Source organism: Tachyglossus aculeatus, chromosome 16 (genome assembly GCF_015852505.1).
Source record: "Tachyglossus aculeatus isolate mTacAcu1 chromosome 16, mTacAcu1.pri, whole genome shotgun sequence".
Classification (NCBI taxonomy): Eukaryota; Metazoa; Chordata; class Mammalia; order Monotremata; family Tachyglossidae; genus Tachyglossus; species Tachyglossus aculeatus.
In genome coordinates, this window is record NC_052081.1 from 26569437 (window position 1) to 26586378 (window position 16942).

Below are 16942 nucleotides of genomic sequence, written 5' to 3' on the forward strand. Positions count from 1 at the left end.
GATGAAACTGAGGCACAGAGAAGCTAAGTGACTTACTCAAGGCCACCCAGGAGGCAAGTGGTGGAGCTTGGATTTGAACCCAGGTCCTCTGGTTCCCAGGCCCATTCCATGTTTTATCCTCTAAGCCAAGCCCCATCCCTGTGAAGCCAATGCACTCATATAGCTTCAGCTACCATTTTTATGCAGGAAACTAAATCTATATTGTACTTCCCAAGCGCTTAGTACAGTGCTTTGCACACAGTAAGCGCTCAATAAATACGATTAAATGAATGAATGAACAAATATTGATTGATTGATGATATTTTGGTCCTTAAAATTTAGCCCCGACTCCCTATGCAGTAATAAATTGTGTTTTAACATATTTTTATTTACAACTGACATACAGTATAAACTATTGACAGGCAGCTCTATATTTGAGCTGCATGGCAGTAAAGGGGAGAGAGAGCCTTGGCATCGGAGGAGTCAATTGTTAGAGACACCCGAAGGACAGAGACTGTGTATAATCCCCAACTCTGTATCGTCTACAAGTGCTCTGCACCCACTAAGTGCTCAATGAATACTACTACTGCTCCTTGGCTCAGTGGAAAGAGCATGGGCTTTGGAGTCAGAGGTTCAAATCCTGGCTCTGCCAATTGTCAGCTGTGTGACTTTGGGCAAGTCACTTCCCTTCTCTGTGCCTCAGTTCCTTCACCTGTAAAATGGGGATTAAGACTGTGAGCCCCCCGTGGGACAACCTGATCACCTTATAACCGCCCCTGCGCTTAGAACAGTGCTTTGCACATAGTAAGCACTTAATAAATGCCATTATAAAATAAATAAAATAAATTACTCCTTATTTCCTCTTCTCCCTAACCCTTCTGTTTCACCCTCACACTTGGATTTGTACCCTTTATTCACCCTACCTTCAGCCCCACAGCACTTATGTGCATATCCATTATTTATTCATTTATATCTGTCTCTTCTTCTAGACTTTAAGCTCATTGTGGGCTGGGAAAGCATCTACCAGCTCTATTGCATTGTCCTCTACGGTGCTCTGCACACAGTAAATGTTCAATAAATCGCAATCACACGTTGCCCCTTCAAAGCCCTACTGAAGGTTCACCTCCTCCAGGAGGCCTTCCCAGACTAAGCCCCCCTTTTCCTCTGCTCCCCCCTTCACCCCAACTCGCTCCCTTTGCTCTACTCACCTCCCCACCCCACAGCACTTGAGTATATATGTACATAATTATAATTCTCTTTATATTAATGATGTGCATATATCTATAATTCCACTTATTTATATTGATGCTATTGATGCCTGTTTACTTGTTTTGATGTCTGTCTCCCCTCTTCTAGACTGTGAGCCCATTGAGGGCAGGGATTGTCTCAATTTGTTGCTGAATAGTACTTTCCAAGCGCTTAATACAGTGCTCTGCACACAGCAAGCGCTCAATAAATACGATTGAATGAATGAATAAATATGATTGACTGATTGATAGCAATTGCATTGTACTTCCCAAGCGCTTAGTACAGTGCTCTGCACACAGTAGGCACTCAATAAATACGATTGAATGAATGAATGAATGAATTAACATCTCTCTTCACCTAGAGCCAATGGGCACCCATTCTTCATTCCAATCTAGAATAAAGAAAAAAGTTGGTATATTTCATGCTGCCTCTTCTTCGGCACATAGGCTGAGAAATCGATCAATCATATTTACTGAGTGCTTACTATGTGCAGAGCACTGTACTTAGCGCTTGGGAGAGTTCAGTAAAACAGAATTAGCAGAAACATTCCCATCCCCTAACAAGAGAAATTGGCTGCAGCAAGTCCTTAGTAATTGCCCATTTCATTTATCAATCAATCAATCATTTTTATTAAGCACTTACTGTGTGCAGAGCCCTGTACTGAGCACTTGGTAGAGTAGAATTTAACAGACACATTCCCTGCCCACAACAAGTTTACAGTCTAGAGGGGGAGATTAATGGACTAAGAAACTGCTAGTATTTTATGGGACAAGGAAAATGGAAACATTGAAAATTTGGAACTAGCATTTTTCTCTTCCAGGCATAATCCAGCGCTTAGAACAGTGCTTTGCACATAGTAAGCTCTTAACAAATAACGACCTTATTTTGGAGGGGAAAGTAGACAGAAAGCAGGAATCCTTGCACTTGTTAAGTATTAAGAAATGTATGTCAACAAGAGCAGCTTAAATATCCTTCTAGACTGTGAGCCTTTTGTTGGGTAGGGACCGTCTCTATATGTTGCCAACTTGTACTTCCCAAGCACTTAGTACAGTGCTCTGCACACAGTAAGCACTCAATAAATACTATTGAATGAATGAATACGACCCAAAGAAAGAAGGTAGAATGGAAGGAAAAACAGCTGAACTTCCTGAATTATCAAAAAAGGTAACCCAGATCAACATCTAAACTCGAAAATGAATGTACTGTCAGCAGTGTAAGCGCTTAGTACCATGCTCTGCACACAGTAAGCGCTCTTTAAATATGATTGATTGATTGAATGAATGATTGAGCTCTTACTGAGTGCAAAGCATTGTGCTAAGGGCTTAGGAAAATATAGTAGAAGCCAAACCTGTACTCCCTGTCCTCAAGAAGCACAGCAGGTAGCTAACTCAGGTAAACTACTATATTTTAACTTATATTTCCCATATATTTCAGATGAAACTGCTTTCACCTTGAATTATCTAGACAGATAGATAATCTTGGAAAGGTTTGGTGCGTAAAGAGCACTGGGAAGCAGCGTGATCTAGTTGGAAAGAACCCCGGCCTGGGAGTCAGAGGATGTGGGTTCCAGTCCGGGCTCTGCCAGTTGCCTGTTGTGTGACCTTGGGCAAGTCACTTAACTTCTCTGTGCCTCAGTTCCCTCATCTGTAAAATGGGAATTCAATCTCTGTTCCTCCTACTACTTAGAAGTGGGATCGCACCCAACCCAAATAACTTGTATCTACCTCAGTGCATATAACAGTGCCTGACAACATCGTAAACACTTAATAATTTTATTATTAATTAATTTATTTATTGTTTATATTTATATAATACCTAATATTTATTTTTATTAATAACCATAATAATTTTAAAACCATATTCAGAGTTGACATTCCCTGAAGAGTACAATTTGGCCTGAATTTTATCCCAATAATTTGATGAGGTAGATGAGATCTTATAATAATAATAATAATAATAATAATAATAATAATAATAATAATGATGGCATTTGTTAAGCACTTACTATGTGCCAAGCACTGTTGTAAGCACTGGGGGGATACAAGGTGATCAGGTTGTCCCACGTGGGGCTCACAGTCTTAATCCCCATTTTACAGATGAGGGAACTGAGGCTCAGAGAAGTTAAGTGACTTGCCCAAGGTCACACAGCAGACATGTGGCGGAGCTGGGATTAGAACCCATGACCTCTGACTCCCAAGCCCGGGCTCTTTCCGCTGAGCCACGCTGCTTCACTGATCATCCCTATACTTATCATCACTGGATAAGGTGGAGGAAAAAAGTCATTGTTTGAAGGCAAGAAACTGAAAAAAAGACAAAAATAGCTGTCAGTTTGAACGACTACAGTGCTGATATCCAATGTCAAAACAGGTGAAATAGCAGCAATTGTGGATATGTGGCATTTTATTATACCAAGGATGTTTAGGAAACTAAAGTGCTGACTTGGTTCTTCCTCATTTCCATTTGCTTGCCATATTCAATTAATATGATTCCAGAACAGTAAAGAGAGATCAAACTTCATCATAGTAGCTAGATTAAATGCCCCACAACAATTTAACTATTATGAAACACATCACTATGTTACAGATGTTTCTAATAGAGTACACAGTTCAAAAAAAAATCAATCATTTAAATTCTGTGTTTTTAGAAATACAAAGATTTGGTCAAGAACACATTTCAGTGGGGAATTCAAAAACAAAGTTTACAGGTTTCAGATCCTTTTAAATTTTTGAGATCATTTTAAATAGAGAACGTGACATTCATTATAATGGAGAAAAATTTAATTTATCAAAAAAAATCAGAAATTCCTTGATCAGCTTGGAAACACATTTAAATGCTGATTTTAGAGGATTTTTTTACTAGGTCAACTTTAGAATAGTGTTCAAACCATCCTAAACTTGACAGAATTTGTTCCTGAAAACTGGATCATGTCAAAACTTTATGATTAGAGTCAATTTAATCAGAGGAACAATTTTATAAATGGAAGATATTTACAAATTGGATACCTGATTTTTTACCAAAATTAGGTAAATACCTCAATAATCCATAATAGGTGAACAGTAAAGCTAAATCACAGTAGGTATACTGTGTCAAGCGCTCAGTACAGAACTTTTCGTACGGTAAGCACTCAATAAATACGACTGAATGACGTGTCCGAGAGGGTCCTGTGTTGGGTAGCGGATTTCTACTTCATTGGAGATAAAATGGATTTTCCAATTTCCCTGGTGACTCCACCTGAGTAGTAGTAATCCTTTGCCTCCTCTTCCTTCTTTAACCTTTCCCTATCTTCATTTCCCTATCACATTTTTTTTTTCACTCTTTCCTCATCTCCCCACAGTTCCCTTGCAGGACATCTTATTTCCCCTCCCCATGGTCCATGCCCCAGGAGCTAGGATCATAAACCAAGCTAGTGCAGTAAAGTCGAAACTGATGTGTTGTAAAGCTGAAATAGGATGTAAATTTTGAAATGCTGTAAGCACCATTTATCGTAACTGGAAACATCTTAAATCGAGGACTTCTTGTATATGTTTCAAGATTATGTTTTAGAAAGTTTATATGTAACGATAGTTCTTAAGCTGCAATGCTGATTCATTTTATTTCTTTTCCACCTGATTATATGTTCGTTTCTGTCAACAGTTGTTTTTCTTGATTGTGCTAACAGAAAATCAGATAAATTATTCCAGATTGAAAAGTGGTTGAAAATGATGTCAACTGCTTGGCTTAAAGAGATACCTAAGCGATCTGTCTTCATACGAATTACATTTCTGTTTATTTAGGGTCAAATGCTGTGTATTTTTTACATGAAGACAGCTTAGTTTTCAAAATGTAAATAAACTATCTGGGTGCAATGGGAGGGTCTTATTTCAGCAGTAGTTGAGAACTCCAGAGTACCTGGAATCAAAAAGCCATACCATAAGAAAGCTTTCAGTAGCTAACACTGCCCAACACCAGGATAACAAAATGTAAGCTATTTGCTGTTCAATTCCTATTTATGTTGTTCCCTTAAAAAAACTGTAATGCTATCATGTAATTCCAATATCTCTATGATTATTTGTTATTGCATTTTAAAAACTGAAATGCTGCCCCGGGCTTTACTAGCTGTGTTCAATCCAGCTAGCGACATTTTAAAAATAAACTTGTAATCATCTCACATCCAAAACAAATTGAAGAACTTCCCCCAGGAAAAAAGAAGGTTCAAATTGAATAGCTTTGTCTTTTGGTTTGCCTAGATAGGTTAAATGTATCTAGACATTCTTTCTCAGTCCCCATTTTTACTTTTTGATTACGTTAGGTGGATATAGCATTATAAAAGTGCATCTATGTATGGTTGTCCCACAAAACCCATAAAATACAACACATCTTTCTGGCATAATAAAAGTTTAGAAACTTCTAGGTCTTCTTTCCCATAAATGTATCACATTGCATTTTACTGGATAATAAAGTCTCTTGCAATAGGGAGACCCTTCTTTTCGCAGTCTATTTATTGCAAGTTAACAAACACAAAGCTTCATCCTACATATATTTAACATGTAACACTCCAGTTCCATGAGGGAGGATGCTATGCTTAAGACAGAGTTCCTGTTTTCTGTTACAGCTCATTTGAGAGTCTAGCATTAGAAGACAATGGCCATTCATTTGTAGCTTCCCTTTCTGCTCTGTGGTCCTGGCACTCGTGGTTAGAGCTAGCGGGATTCATTTGACATTAGAAAAGCATTCATTTGGCATTCATTCATTAGAGAAGCAGCGTGGCTCAGTGGAAAGAGCCCGGGATTTGGAGTCAGAGGTCATGGGTTCGAATCCCGACTCTGCCAATTGTCAGCTGTGTGAATTTGGGCAAGTCACTACACTTCTCTGGGCCTCAGTGACCTCATCTGTAAAATGGGGATGAAGACTGGGAGCCCCCCGTGGGACAACCTGATCACCTTGTAACATCCCCAGCGCTTAGAACAGTGCTTTGCATATAGTAAGTGCTTAGTAAATGCCATCATCATTGTTATTATTATTATTTGGCAGAATGGGCATAGTGTCAAAGCAGGCCAATTATCAGTACACATAGTTTAGAGTAAGTGTATTAATTGTTACAGATGCTAGAAAATCAGAACACAAGAAAAACACAGATAGAAGCAGCTTGGCTTAGTGGAAAAAGCCCCCTGAGGAACAACCTGATCACCTTGTAACCACCCCAGCACTTAGAACAGTGCTTTTCACATAGTAAGCGCTTAATAAATGCCATCATTATTATAAGATCTCCCCACATTGGGGGCATTTCAACATTAACTCTCTCCTTCCCCAGCAGCTTTGAATTAATTGGTCATCCTCTCTCCATAGCATAGTGGATAAAGCACAGGTCTGGGAGTCAGAAGGTCATGGGCTCTAATTCTGGCTCCGTCAGTTGTCTGCTGTGTGACCTTGGGCAAGTTACTTTACATCTCTGGTCCTAGTTACCTCATCTGTAAAATGGGGATTGAAACTGTGAACCCCATGTAGGACAGAGACTGTGTTCAACCCGATTTGCTTGTATCCACCCCAGGTTTCAGTATAGTGCATGGTACATAGAAAGTGCTTAACAAATACCACAATTATTATTATTATCCCTCATGGTCCTATGGGCAACAGACACGTTAGAAGCAAAGACTCTGGTTTGTGTGGAGGCAAGGAAGCAGCTTTCTTTCATTTATGGAACACCATCAGTGGTACTCTTTTCGAATACGAAGGATCTCTCTCTCTTTCTAGGTGTGTATATATATATATATACACACACACACACACATATATACATATATATATACATATATATATAAAATCACATATATATATACACATATATATAAAATCTTGTCTTATGCTGTCGAGTCATCTCTGACCCATAGCGACTCCATACACACATCTCTCCCAGAATGCCCCATCTCCATCTGCAATCGTTCTGGTAATCCATAGAGTTTTCTTGGTAAAAATACTGAAGTGGTTTACCATTGCCTTCTTCTGTGAACTAAACTTGAGTCTCCGCCCTCAACTCTATCCCATGACACTGCTGTGAGTTTTGACTTGTAGCAGATTGCCTTCCACTTGCTAGCCACTGCCCAAACTAGGAATGGCATGGATCTGCCTTTGCTTGACTTTCCTCTTGTAGCCGTGACTGGTAGAATACTGGAAACTCTCCAGGTTTGACCCTGAGAGGTAATATATATATTTGTACACCCCCCCCCCCCCCCCCCCACACACACACACCCTGCAGCACTTAGTACAAGGCCTGGCTTCTAGCCAGTCTTGACCCAATTTGTAATACTGGTTTTCAATTTTGCTTTTTTTTGTGGTATTAGTTATGCGTTTACTGTGTGCCTGGCATTGTACTATAAGTGGACATGCAGTTAATCAGGTTGTTACACAGTCCACAGCCTTTAAGGGGTTCAGAATCTGAATCCCCATTTTAAAGATGAAGACACCAAGGCCCAGAGGAGAATAATAATAATAATAATGGCATTTATTAAGCGCTTACTATGTGAAAAGCACTGTTCTAAGTGCCGGGGAGGTTACAAGGTGATCAGGTTGTCCTGCAGGGGGCTGAAAGTCTTAATCCCCATTTTACAGATGAGGTAACTGAGGCACAGAGAAGTGAAGTGACTTGCCCAAATTCACGCAGCAGACAAATGGCCAGACTAGGATTAGAACCCAGTTCCTCTGACTTCGAGGCCTGTGCTCTTTCCACTAGGCCATGCTGCTTCTTGTGATAGAATATTTTGGTAGAAGGATTCAGGAGCCACTCAGAGCTTTTGAAAAGTTATTGATCTCCACAGTTTGAATGATTCTTGGCACCGTCTAGCTTTGTCTGACATATTTTTGCTCAGATTAGCCTGTAGATATCATTAATGATTTCCCTGAGGAAGCTGTCTGTACAACACAGGATTCCTTGGCCCCTAGACTGTAAGCTCGGTGTGGGCAGGGAATGTATCTGTTTATTGTTATACTGTACTCTCCCAAGCACTTAGTACTGCATTCTACACACAGTAAGCGCTCAATAAATACAAATGACTGACTCCTGCCATTGCCCCTTCCAAGCCAACGGCAGAACTTAGCGCATTCTTCTAATGGACTTTGAGATGGCAGATTTTAGTTCATTCCTTCAGGACTCCTTGACACAATATTTTTGAAGCACTAATCAAACAAAAATAGACAATTTCAACTTTTCACAATACTATTTTTCCATCTTCATACAACATTTTTCAAGTCACTTTGCTGAGGGTAGATGTTTCATACTTGATGTGGTTAGGCTTTTTCCAAGGTGTGAAATTAGTATGTGCAAACTGCAAAGGGGATAGGTTTTTTTTTTTAAACTATGCTTTCATGACAAAACTTAACAGCATTGCTCCTTGGGACAGAGCCAAAGAAACAGTGAGAAATATTTTTTAGCATACGCCTATAATAAAAAAGATTTAATCATGGACTAACAATAGATTAAACTAGTAGGCCATAGTTTATATTAGATCACAGGGATGAATATTAAAAATACTGGCAATATTTTTGAAACAACAACCAGCAGTGAAACGTTTATTTATAATACAAACCAGACGTGACAAAATCATTTGCGGTCTACTTAATTCTTACCGTTCATCCTGTATTCCTTTTAATAAGCTAAAGGAAGGCACCCTCTTAACTCTGTCAGCTGGTTTTGATTTTGATTCTCGATTTTCAGGGAGATAAAAACAATTGCTCCATGAGCAAAGAAAAAAGTCACTTTATAAACAAGAATTAGTTTTTACATGTGTAAGCTGATTTGAAAAGAATTATGTAATAAAGCATATTAAATATCATTTAGGCATTATCTCATTTTCCTGTGACTACTAATTATTTGTGAATTTTGGAAAAGGATGTTTCATTACCTCCTATGAGTTCTGTAAAATGACTCATACAGAATCATTACTGTAACAAAACCAGCTGTGTGTAATAGAAAGCAAATGATTTACAATGTTACTATAAGAAACTACTTTACTTTGCATTATCATAAAAAGAACAGAACTGAATAGTTGCATGACAAACATGAGAATGCAGGAAATTCCAAATCTAACTCAGTGTTGGTTTGTTTTTGAATAGGTATTAGCATTAGAAGGTGAATTTAGAATTTTCCTGTAGCTACAGTACTAGCAATCATATTTTGTTCAACAGTTTAAACATGAAGGTTGAAACATTAAGTTGGCAAATGGAAGTGATTGTCCCAAGGAATATGTTTGGCTTTCATATAACATTATTTTCCAAGAGCCTGACTTTCAGCAATTTTGAACTTGTTATATTTCCTTTTTAATCTCATCAAATTTAAGAGCTATAGAATATTCTGCTTTATTAATTGAGCTAGAACCCTGGAATTCGAACAAAGTCTTACAAAACATGTACTTCAAAGATCAACCAGTAAGCTCGATGTGTGAAGGGAACATAGGTATCAACTCTGATGTAATATACTCTCCCAAGCACTTAGTACGGTGCTCTGTACACAGAAAGTACTCATTCATTCATTCCATCATATTTATTGAGTGCTTACTGTGTGCAGAGCACTGTACTAAGCGCTTGGGAAGTACAAATTGGCAACATATAGAGATGGTCCCTACCCAACAACAGGCTCACAGTCTAGAAGGGGGAGACAGACAACAAAACAAAACATGTAGACAGGTGTCAAGTCATCAGAACAAATAGAATTAAAGCTAAAAGCACATCATTAACAAAATAAATAGAATAGTAAATATGTACAAGTAAAATAACTTAAAAATATGTTGATTGATTTGTTTAACTATACCACTGCTTTTTTCATTGTTACCTAAATGATTATTCTATTCACCTGAAAGAGGGATTCTAAGAATAAATACAGCATCAATAATACAAATAGTAATAATAATTGTGGTATTTGTTGAACACTTTGTGCAAAGTGCTGTACCAAGCACTGGGATAGATACAATATTATCAGTTCGATCACAGTCTTAGTAGGAGGGAGAACAGGTAGATTGGACTGATTAGGCCATGCATATCTTGGATTAGTAGCTAATTCAATGAACCATTTTTTTCAAGTCTTTAATAGGTCACTTCTAGAGTACCGTCTCCATAATTGTGGTTCATCAGCCACAGACATGAAGAAGAGGAAGTTATTATTAAATACAACTGCAGAGAGGTCCAAAATGATAGTTTTAAAATTCTTTCTAGTAATATCATTGCACTGGATTTTCTCATATTGTTCTTGACTACAGTTCAAACAATAATAGAGCAATGGCTATACAATATTGGGACATCTCCTTTAAACTTTGTGCTCTTCTCTTACTGTCACCAAAGTCTTCGTAAGCTTGTTAAGGGCAGGGAATGTGTCCACTAATTCTGTTGTACTCTCAAGTGCTTAGTACATTGCTTAGCGCAAAATAAGCTCACAATAAATATCCCTGATTGATATTAAAGTTCATTAAGTATAAAGCAATTACCTGTAATCATGGCTTCCAGTCCGCTTGCCAATTTTTTTACAAACCTTGACTTTGTTGTAAGATGTCACAGAATGTTTTCCAACAGGGAGTACATTTATCCTCGTGCATCATTATATAAGGTCTCAAGTGCTTAGTATACAGTAAGCTCTCAATAAATGCCTTTGGTGGATTGAGGTCTCTTATCCTAAGGGGCAAGTCACCTGTGAGCTGTTTCTGTAATACATTTGAGGCTTGTTTTGTTGGCTGAGTTGATGCAAATTTAGAAAAGAAACGCTGATCACAATGGAAAAATATTGGGAGCTTTCCATTCCTCTCCCACCAATAACCATTAAGTCTCTACGTCCTCCCCTTTTCCTCATTAATGCCCCTCTTAGAAATAGCGTTGTCCTCAAAGTAAACTCACTGGCAACCAAATTGGCAAACTAAGGAAATTCTCCATCAATTTCTATATGCTCAGGAAACATTAATTATTTCTGTACTTAGGCTAAAGTTCTGAAAATAAAGAATAATCTTTCCCTCACTTATACTGAAGATGCAGTCAAAAGAGGCAATGTGAAGTGAATCCATGCCAGTGGTATCTGGTTTAAAACAATAACTGAATTGTTAGATTCCAGCCCAAAGTTGAGCAGCTCAGACATAAGGCAGAAGGGAAAAACAGGATCCCAAGAATCTGTGGGACTACTTAAAGGATCTTCCTTCAAATACCCCTCCCCTTCACTTTCTTGGAAAACAATGTTTACAAATACAATCAAACACATTTATTAAAAATATGAAGCTGGGGTGAGGTTGTGAAATTTTGGAAGACAAAAATTAAAAATAAAACAATCTAAGCAAAAACAGGATGCAATTTGATAAGGTGAGTTAGTATATTTAGGGTTGAAAAAACACCACCAAATTCACAGAACTGAGAAATCTGGCTAGGCACAGGAGAGAAGACAAAGGGTCAAAATATGAGATCAGTAATTGAACATATGCCAGCAAAAAAAGTCATCCTGAAACTTGGATGGACTTAGGTGTAAAACATTCAAAAGGTGAGAAGAATCTTTGAGAGTATTGCATCAAGTTTTGGCTACCACACTTTAAAAAGCATACTGCATAGAGAAACTGGAGAAGGTCCAGGGAAGAACAATAAAAATGATTTAGGGGGTGTAGAATAGGGTTTATTAGGGAAAAGTAAAGGAATTTGAGTTGTTTGGCCTTGAAGAGGAAAAGCTAAGGTGTGTCTTAAAATATGTGCAGGGTTGTCATCTGGATGATAATGATTATTTGATTTTAATATCCACTGAGGACCAAATAAGAGGAAATTAGACTTAAATGAAAACAGACTAGTTGGATATAAAAAAGAATAGCTTAACTCTGCGGGTGATAAACCCTGGAAGACTACCATGGGAGGTGGTGGAGTCTCTGTTAGAGAAGACACATCTTGCTAAAACACTTTGAATGAGAACTTTTAGTAGTCCTTCACCAGTCCAGGCTTTCAAAAGGAAAACAGGAGCTATGGACTCTAGACAATGAATCTAAATGGGACATCTTCTTGAGTATTTTGAGGAACTACAAAACTCTGATTATATGTATTTCCTAACAAGTAATATTTTATACTGGAGACACAATTGAAAAGAATGAAAGAATGCAAATTCAAACAAAAATGTAAAACCCCAAAATAGATTTAGAGCGGAAAATCTCTTACAGATGACCATTCCCAGCTTTCTTGCTTACTTTTTCTTTGAGCTTAATTAAGGATAAAGGCTTACTCTTTTGGACCTAGTTCTAACAGAAGTTGTTGGAGACTGCTACCCAATAAGTTTCCAGAGTTCCAAGAGGCAGCTCCAGTGCTTAGAACAGTGCTTTGCACATAGCAAGCACTTAATAAATGCCATTATTATTATTATTATTATCTTTCTCCCCACTATCAAGAGAACTCGGGGGGCTTGGCTCTCACCCCAGGACCACTCTCTACTGTGGTTCAAAAACTTCATAAACCAGCCTCTTTGCTTCCTGGGAAATGTAGCTTTTCTTTTCCATTCTGCGTTTACCTTGCCAACCTTCAGCAGGACGCTTTGAACAACTCTTCCCCCAAACTGGCCATAATGGAGTCTCCAGAGCTAAACAGTTTTAAGAAAAGAATAAACACCTAGAATTCTCTCATGTTCTTGGTACCAGGTTATCTTTCGATAACTCTTCCAGCCATATTATTCTATGAATACTCTCTTTGCACTGGAGATTTATTCTCAGACAAACCAGATTAAGCATGTTTGATGAGGCAATTCATTTTTGCATGATAAAGAATGGTTAATTCCAAGCTTCCATTCCATTTTCCTCTTCCCAGCCTCCTCAAACTTAAGACCCATGGATTAGGTCACGAACAATCATTGTAAACTGTACCTCAACTTTCAAAGGTAGCTTGAAATTTATAATTCTAGTGGCTACTCTGAGAAAGTGTCAACTTTTCCGTGAGCCCCGTATGGGACAGGAACTGTGTCCAACCTGATTGACTTGTTTCTACTCCAGTGCTTAGTACAGTGCCTGGCACTTAACAGGTAACCATTAAAAAAAAAGAACTCATACTGATTTAGGGGCTGTTTTGACAATGCCTGCCATCAGGAGCTGGGGCAGATGGGCAGATTCAAGTGAAAACTATTCAGGGAGCGATTCCAGGGATGCTTACCAATTTGGGGGTGAAAGGGAGACCACACCTGGCTCAAAGGGAATATTCCAGAAAGTCTCCCAAAGGTCTGATCTAGAAATCATTGCAATCACACATCACCTAAGGGCTCTCAATCAGATAACTCAAAATTCATTGCTAAATCTCTTTAAACTTAACTCGTGCCTGACTGGGATTATTTTCTCAAGTGCCAAAGTCTGTAAAGGGTTTCTTAGTTGCTTGCAAGTCCCGGACAAGTTGAAGTGAAGGGTAAATATAGTAAAATTCCCTGCTTAGGCTTAGTAATAAGCCAAATGCCATTATTATTATTATTATTATTATTATTATTAGGTACTAGTTAAGCGCTTACTACGTGTCAAACACTGTTCTAAGCAGTGAGGTAGATATAAACTAATCAGATTGGACAAAGTCACAGTATTAATCCCCATTTTCCAGATGTGGTAACTGAGGCACAGAGACATGAAGTGACTTGCCCAAGGTCACACGGTAGACACATGCCAGCAGATCACACAGCAGACAAATGTTAGAGCTTGAATTAGATCTCAGGTCTTTCTGACTCCCAAACTCATGCTCTATCCACAAGGACATGCTAATTCATATCATTTTGAATAATTCATATCATTTTGTCCTAGTAGGTTCAGTCTTACAAAACAATTCCTTAATATTTTCCCAAATGCTTGAGTACCAAGTCATCCACAAACTTAAACAGGGTTCAAAATGCACACATTTGCTTTACATTTTCTACTTTCAGAACATATGTAAAGGGTAGAGGGATGTACTCTAAATATTTTTGAATTTGTTCATTTGCATGTATAAATCATGTGACTCTAGTTACCTATTTGTACTGTTTGCATAATGTGTATGTATCACCAAAGTCAGGTCTAAACAGCTACAGAGTTGCTTATTTACTAAGGACTATCGTAATTTATGGAGTTTTTTTCTCTCCTAAATTAATCGGATGATTGATTCTTCCATCTGACTAGGTAGGTCAGCCACAACTATATTAACAATTAATAACTAATTACAAATATATTTTACAATTAATCAGTCCTAAATCAATACCGGTTAACATAAATTTTGCCAACCCTCTTGTGGTATAAAGGGAAATAATGACCCATAATGTGTGATTGCTATGAAAGTAAACATAGGATTTGAGTCAGAAATGTTTCTATTCTCTTATTATTGTCCATTATCAGGAATGGAGTCTTGTTTGAGCCTGTTTTAAGCTACTTAAGAGATGTGAAAGGTTTTAAAATCTGACATTAGAGGGACAGGAGTTACATTTTTCCTGGAAAGGTCAACTTTTATACTGAGCTCCATACCAGATCTGTGGAATATACTGGATGTTGGAAAATGGTCCACACAGCTGAAGTAGAAAGAGCAGTGCTCTACTTTATAGAGGAACAATATTTCCACATGCTACTTCCGACTTCTCACAAGACAATGTATAAATTCCATACATTTCAGCATGCAGAACCCTTATTTGTGTTATAGATATTCAGGCTTCACTTTTTTTTAACTTAATCACATTCTATCATAAAATGTAAAAATAATAACTGTGGTATTTGTTAAGCACTTACTATGTGTCAGGAACTGAAACTAAGCACTGGGGTGGATACAAGCAAATCGGGTGGGATACAGTCTTAGTCCTCATTTTACAGATGAGGTAACTGAGGCACAGAGAGGTGAAATGATGTCTAAAGTCACACAGCAGACAGGTGGCAAAGCTGGGATTAGAACCCAAGTCCTTCTCACTCCCAGGCCTGTATCCTATCCATTAGGCCACACTGCTTCTCTGTATGCTTTACAAAGCAAAAAATTGACAAACATGACATTTTTGCAAACAGCTAAAACATTACTTTCAAAACAATCTGTCATTGGCATTTATTGTGTGCCAAGCACTGTACTAAGCATTTCGGAAATGTACAGTACAAGAGATCGCTGCTCAGAAGGAGCTTATAGTTGGCCAGAGTTCTATTAACATTGTACAAGAAATATATATGTATATATATACATATATATACACATATATGTATGTATATGTATATATTAAAAGTATTAAGTGCTTACTATGTGCCCTGGGGTAGATACAAGATAATCAGGTTGGACAGATATCTGCTAAGGCTCCGTAGAAAATTATCCAAATGGTCCATTCTTAGGAAAATACTAGTTAGATTGAAAATTTGAGGATACTGGATATCATCTGCTTTTGGTTTCACCCACATTCCACTCATGGAAATGTCTCACCCAAATTCAGGACAATTATGCAATCTCTCCCAAGATGCTTTCCTGTGAAAATGGGCCAGATATATTCAAGATGTCTAGTTACCCTGTTTCTCACGGAACTCTATTCTGCTGAGTTTAAGGATAAAAATTCAAGAAAAACAAACCGCTCAGAATAAGTACCTTTCAGAAGTGAAAGCATCTTTTTCATAATGTATTCAGAAGGGAAAAGGGGGGCATGATGCCACTGATTACTAATAATGTGATATGATTAATAAGTAATTCTATCACATATAGAAAAATTAATGTACCAACTTTCCCCCTTCAAAGTACATATCCCTTAAAAAATCTAAAAATGCTATTTTAAAAGGGAGTATGGATATCCATTTAAAGTAAAATTTAGGGCATTTTCTGCCTTTCATAGTCTGTATGCTTTTAGGATTGTGTTTTCTGCATTTTGAACGCCTGATGATGACCTTTTGAAACCTTCGTTTTTAAAAGCAATAGTCATTTCCTCTGAGTCATTTAGTTTGGGAAATCACTTAAACGTATTTTAGAATGTCTTTCTCATGCTCTGTTCTTGACTATTTGTAATGATTGCTTCTCACTGTAATTTTGTAAGGTTTGAGTAATTTGTTTTTCTTCTCGATCTCGTTCATTTAGATAACACTTCTTCCTTAAACTCTCAAGGAAGCTTCAATTAGCTATGGTTGTCTAGTTGACGTTTCTCTGAACTCAAGTCAAGAGACATAGACTTACAATATTATTGCAGCAAAGTTTCTTATATCCCTTTGCCTCAATTTTTCTATGTGAAGACTGAATACGTAGAAGCTATTTCATACCTGGATGGGGCTACTTAAATACTGAATGGAAATTGTTGTTACGATCCTAAATCAGATTTACAGATGGTTGAAGAATTAATGATTTCTAAGGGAAAGTATTCTACTTCAGTACTGGTGCTTGATGTGATTCCTATGAAGGACAGAGTTTAGGGGGTTTTGGTGGCTTCTAGAACAAAAGTACGGCATTCAACAGCTATGAGGAAGTGTGATTATCGTTTTAGAAACCCTAGAGTGCTTCAGTATGCAACTTTACTTTCAGTAATGAAAATCAATTCTTGGTTCAAAAGATAAAAACGCTTTACTTCAGCCATTATTCGTTTCAATGGACTTGATGGAGTTTAGAATTTTAAAGATTTTTTTCATGTGAAAATGTAAGGTCTTCCTCTGAGATTTTCCAACCCATTCCAGGGATATATCATTCAGTAAACTACTCTTTTATTTCTGATAGTTTGCATTTATGAATGCAACAATCCTTCCCTCCACGAGGCCTTCACTGACTAAGCCCTCATTTCCCCTACCAGTCCTCCCCTATACATCAC

General features: G+C 37.7%; 1 non-coding gene across 1 annotated transcript; it reads right to left on the bottom strand.

Moving 5' to 3' along the window:
* Positions 1-7267: 7267 nt before the first annotated feature.
* LOC119938886 lies at positions 7268-7404 on the bottom strand. Its single transcript, XR_005454580.1, has one exon. It is a non-coding gene; the product is annotated as a small nucleolar RNA SNORA7 (small nucleolar RNA).
* Between the last annotated feature and the right edge of the window lie 9538 nt (positions 7405-16942).